The sequence below is a fragment of the Myotis davidii genome, unplaced genomic scaffold, assembly GCF_000327345.1.
Source record: "Myotis davidii unplaced genomic scaffold, ASM32734v1 scaffold304, whole genome shotgun sequence".
NCBI lineage: Eukaryota > Metazoa > Chordata > Mammalia > Chiroptera > Vespertilionidae > Myotis > Myotis davidii.
The window spans coordinates 1,327,431-1,333,145 of NW_006297661.1; the positions used below are offsets into that span (position 1 = coordinate 1,327,431).

Here is a 5,715-nt window from a genome sequence, read left to right on the forward strand (position 1 = left end):
TCTTTTCATTAATACCCTTATAATTCCCAATAATTTGCTTGCAGTCCTCACTGAATAGTTTGAGCACCTTTATTAACATTCCTCTAAATTTTTAGCTGACAAATTTCTTACTTCCATTTCATTTAGTTAATTTTCTGGCAATTTCTCCTTTTCTTTCATTTGGAGGTTGCTTCTCTGTCTCCCCATTTTTGTTGTCCCTTTGTTTTTGTTTCTATGTATTAGGTCAAACTCTTATGGCTCTCAGTCTTTGTGGGGTGGTATTATGTAGTAGGTGTTTTGTGAAACCCAATGGTGCAGTCTCTAAGATCTCCTGAGCTGGTTGCTATAGGAAAGCCCCTTACTTGAGTTATTTGGGTTCTCCTGTTGTAGTTGGGTCTTGAATATTATTGTCCCATTCGTGGATGGAGTCTCTTTTCAGGCTGGCTGACTATGTGGCTTCCCCCAAACACATCATGCAAGCTGTTGTGGAAGTGCTGACCAAACTGAACAAAACAGTACATAATAAAACATGAAACGGAAGAAACAAAACAAAAACATACTCAAGATCCCTACAGCACCAACAAAAATAACCGCCAGAGAAGAGAGAATTAGGTAAAGAGAAGAGAGAGCAAGAATTATAGGGGGAAAAAGAATTAAAGAAAAAGTATGAGGAGAAAACAAAACAAACACACAACCAAAAAACACAAATAAGAAAAATTGGGGTGTGTGGTGTGGAATATGTAGATGCAGAGCTTAAAAAAAGAAAATACAGAATTAGAGGAGTAGAGAAAGGAAAACGGTTTATAATAAAGGAGTGAGAAAAGTAATGAAAGGACAAGAAAAATAATTTGAAAAGGAAAATAGAGGAGAAAGCAGGTAGACCTAAAATAAGAAAAAGAAAAAGAGATGAGAAACTAGGAGAAAAAAAAAAAGAGAGAAAATAAATTGAATAGTGAACAAAAGAAAACAAATGAGTAGAGAAAGGGAAGAGGGAAATTAGGTATATAAATGAAATAATAGGAACTAGAATAATAACAAATCAATAAAGCAGATAGATAATGAAGATAAATTTGAAAGGGAAAAAAAGGAAAGAGAGAAAAAGAGAGAAGAGAGGGGAAAGGGAGAAAGAAAAGAGAAGAAAAAGGAGAAAAATAGTAAAAAAAAAAAAAAAGTGGAGTTTATTTTAGCCTAGTCTTAGTGTCCCATGGGAGCTTGCTTTGGATCTCACTTTTCTGTTCTGCCTTCCAATTCTGGGCTTCCTGTTAGGTATTTAGGTGCTAACTACTGCCAGGCACTGTCTTTTGGCTTTGCGTCCTGCTTGAAGCTCCAAGGGATTCATGGACCCACCCTTTGTGTCTGTCTCCACAGGCCTTGGCTACAAACAAGCAGGGCCAATCTGCCCTCTGGAGTAGGTGTGTCAGCAGCATGGGGCCCAGGGCTGGGTCAGCAACCTCCCCCTGGTTCCCCAGGCTCCGCCTCTTCCCACTTTTGCCTGCTAGCCAGCTGTCAATCTTAATCACTCAAAAGCTGTTTCTGAAAGGGGTTTAGGTGGAAGAGGTGCTGTTTAGCTTTCAGGAAATACGGTGGGTGTGTTTTCCTCTCCCAGAGCTACTCCTCTGAGAGTGGTCCAAAATATTACTTTGCCCTTGGCTGGACAGAGAACCTTGTAGGGAGACCAGTGGCTGGAAACCTGGAGTTTTTATCAGTTATTCTTTGGGCGGGGAGGGGGGGAGGGGACACCAACCTGGTTCCCAGGATAGTGGGGCAGACAGCCCCTCCCCCAATCCAGTCACTGAGGGTTCCTGTGACTGTTCAAACCTGTAAGCTTGGCCTCTGCTTTTGTTTCCTCTGAAAAGCTCAAAATGTAGGGTGTGGCAGGAGGTTGGGCAGGTTGTATCACCTAGGGTAGGGCCTTTATTTATTTATTTATTTATTTATTTATTTATTTATTGCCCTGTAGCTACTGGCAGCAGGTAGCTCCTCTCAGGAAAAATGACCGGTTTTGTGTGTGGGCATATGACCAAATGCTGCTGGCTGCTGTTTTTCCAAGTCTCTCCACAATGTTTCCCACCCCAAACTTTCCTTAGGCACCCTCAGTCTGCGCTTCTCTCCCACAAAGCCTCAGGTGAGTAGCTGCAAATGAAAACTCCTGTGCTCTGCGTTAAAAAGAAAGAAAGAAAGAAAGAAAGAAAGAAAGAAAGAAAGAAAGAAAGAAAGAAAGAAAGAAAGAAAGAAAGAAAGAAAGAAAGAAAGAAAGAAAGAAAAGAAAAGAAAAGGAAAGAAAAGAAAAGAAAAGAAAAAGAGAAACTGCAGTTTTTCTCCAACTGGCTCTGGTCTGCTGGTTCCAGACTCCTCCATGGCCAGCAGCCTTGATGTCTTTTGAGGCTGGATGTTACTTGGACAGTGGGTCTCGGCTCTGGTGTTTGGGGCTGTGGAACCCAGGCTGGGTTTCAGGTCTCTATCTTGTGAGGGTACAGACTCTCCCATAGCCCAGTGCTCTCTCTCTTCTCTCAGCCTGCCAGCCTGCCACCCCTGGGATCTGGGTCAGCTCCTCTCTGACCTCACCCTTCTTACTGGTCTCCAGGTGTTTTCTGTCCTTCCTTGATATAAGTCTCCTCCTCAGATGGACCTCAGTTTGTAATTCCAGGTGAACGTTCTCCAATTTAGTTGTATTTCCAGTCTGGCCCTAGGATGAGGTGAACAACAGATCTGCCTGTTTGGCTTTCATTTTTTTTAATTCCCACATTTGTCATTTTTGCCTCCAGCGATGTTTCAGGCTTAATTTGCCCAAAGACCCACTTGTTTTTCTTTCTGGCAGTCCAGGTAATTGGTGCAGCTCTCCTCCAACACCATATTCCAAATGAATCATTTTTTTCTATCAGTCTCCTTCACTGTCCAACGTTTGCATTCTTACATAGTAATTGGGATGCTAAGGTGTGAATAATCGTAGACTTGGTCTCTAATGACACTTCTTTACTCATGGTGATCTTTCCTAATTCTTCCATTTTACGCATGCCATTGTCATTGCAAAGGGAGGCAGAAATGGCTGAAGCACACTATGGTGCTTAAAGCTTCTGCTTGGACATTGTGTATGCCACTTCTGCTTGCATTCTATTGGACAAATAGTCACATGTCCCAAACTGATGTTAGTGTGTCAAATGACCATATGTGGGGAAATAGGAGGACAGTGTTACATACTAGACACTAAGCTTCTTATTTAACTCAAAATAGTCCAGAGAGTAAGCCCAGGAATTTCAGTGATTGGTGTAAGACTCCAAAACAAAGGACAAATAATTATTTATCTGCCCACTCTATGTTAGAGAAAAAAAGAAAAGACCAACTGATAGGTGAACTGCAAAAGGAAGATCATTACAAGAATTCTGGTCAGTCCATCCCTGAAAACAAAAAACTTTGGCCAAGTTCTTTGGTCTCCCATGTGCAATGCAGAATTAGAAAACCCTTATCCATAACTTTTAGGGATATTATAAGAATTCATTAATTTCAAGAGAGGTTAGTAATTTCCCCCAGGGTATTTTAAAGGCTCTGTGTTCCTTCAGGAAAAATGCTCAACAGTGTACATTTATTTTTAGGTATTATTAAAGTCATGACCCTGTATTGGAAAGAATACAATTTCTGACCTTCTTAAAGCAATCTAACTTGCTTTAAACTTTTATTTTTACTTTGATAGATGATGTATCCTCTATTATTAAGTGAATAGGGATAAGGGCACTTATTAATGAAAGTAACTTTAATCTCCTTTCTAAACTTAGAATTATCTTACATACTAGTTAATTCTATATAATAAAGAGGTAATATGCAAATTAACCCTCACACCCTCACAAGATGGCTGCCTACAACCAGGCCTGTAGGGGGGGTTAATGATGGATGACAAAATGACTGAACAAGCAGGCTGCATAGGGTGACCAGGCCGGCAGGGGGCTTAGTGAGGGACGACCAAATGACTGAACAGCAGGCCGTGATGGGGGGGCCATGAGGGGTGACCAGATCGGCAGGGTGGACAGTTGGGGTTACCAGGACAGCAGGGGGAGCAGTTGTGGGCAACCAGGCCAGCAAGGGGGCCAGTGAGGGGTGACTAGGCCAGCAGAGGGGAGCAGTTGGAGGTGACCAGGCTGGCAGGGGGAGTAGTAAGGGGTGACCAGGCAGGCTGGCAGGTTGGCGCAGTTTTCTACTAAACTATCTTTTACACATACTTAAATGGAATATTTAAATGCTGAATGTTTTTGTTCTCTATGGAAGAAATTCCAGTTGCTCTTTTACAATAAGCAGCAGCTGAGATACCAAGATTATAACTACTTCTATACCAAATTGCTCAGAGGTAAGTGGCTCCCTGGACCCTTCACTGGTATCTTTCTGTTAAGACAACCCAGAGAATTAATTTTTTCAATCATTGAAATTGAAGTTTTTGGTGGAGGTCAGAGTAGAAGCAGGTGTGAATGGGTCCAGCAGAAGGAGACATGGCTGCCAAAGTGTTTGAATCCATTGGCTAGTTTGGCCTGGCCTCAGCCGTTGCAGGAGGCATGGTGAACTCGGCCTTCTATAATGTGGATGCTGGGCACAGAGCTGTCACCTTTGACCGATTCCGTGGAGTGCAGGACATCGTGGTGGGGGAAGGGACTCACATTTTCATCCCTTGGATATAGAAACTGATTATCTTTGATTGCCACTCTTGACCTGTAACGTGCTCGTCATCACTAGTAGCAAACATTTGCAGAATGTCAACATCACTCTGCACATCCTCTTCCGCCCGGTCGCTAGCCAGCTTCCCTGCATCTTCACCAGCATCGGAGAGGACTATGACAAGCGCGTGCTGCCATCCATCACCACAGAGATCCTCAATTCAGTGGTGGCTCGCTTTGATGCTGGAGAACTCATCACCCAGAGAGAGCTGGTCTCCAGGCAAGTGAGCGACGACCTTAAGGAGCAAGCCGCGACCTTCGGGCTCATCTTGGATGACATGTCCTTGATGCATCTGACCTTCGGGAAGGAGTTCACAGAAGCAGTAGAAGCCAAACAGGTGGCCAAGCAGGAAGCGGATAGGGCCAGATTTGTGGTGGAAAAGGCAGAGCAGCAGAAGAAGGCAGCCATCATCTCTGTTGAGGGCAATTCCAAAGCTGCCGAGTTGATCGCAAATGCGCTTGCTACTGCGGGCGATGGCCTGATCGAGCTGCGTAAGCTGAAAGCCACCGAGGACATCGCCTACCAGCTCTCCTGCTCTCGGAACATCACCTACCTGCCGGCCGGGCAGTTGATGCTCCTGCAGCTTCCGCAGTGAGGCCTGCCCTGCCCGCACTGGCTCGGCCCGTGGGACACAGCCCTGAGGATTCTGAACATCATGCTCCTTCTGCCCCTGCCCCAGAATCACTGTGAAATTTCATGATTGGCTTAACGTGAAGGAAATAAAAGTAAAATCACTTCACATCTCGCTAAAAAAAGAAGAAGAAGAAATTGAAGTTTTTAATCTGGCAAGTCCCAGATACTGAAAGTTATTGACATAGAATTGAGAAGGCTATTGCTTATCAGCTGCCATGCTAACCAGGACAATTTATAATTTTCGTGACCATTGTAATCCAACACTTTTGGAGGGGTGCTCAGATGAATCCAAGTGATAATTCAGAATAGTTTTCTGGGGTCTAAGACAAGAACCATGACAATGCCAATGTGAAGAGTCAGCAAGAAACAGATCACTTCTTAACAGGAGTGCACTCAATAAAGAAT

At 43.6% G+C, this 5,715-nt stretch overlaps 1 pseudogene; it reads left to right on the forward strand.

The window, feature by feature from the left end:
• Positions 1–4,409: 4,409 nt before the first annotated feature.
• On the forward strand, positions 4,410–5,422 carry LOC102766011 (annotated as a pseudogene).
• Positions 5,423–5,715: the final 293 nt, after the last annotated feature.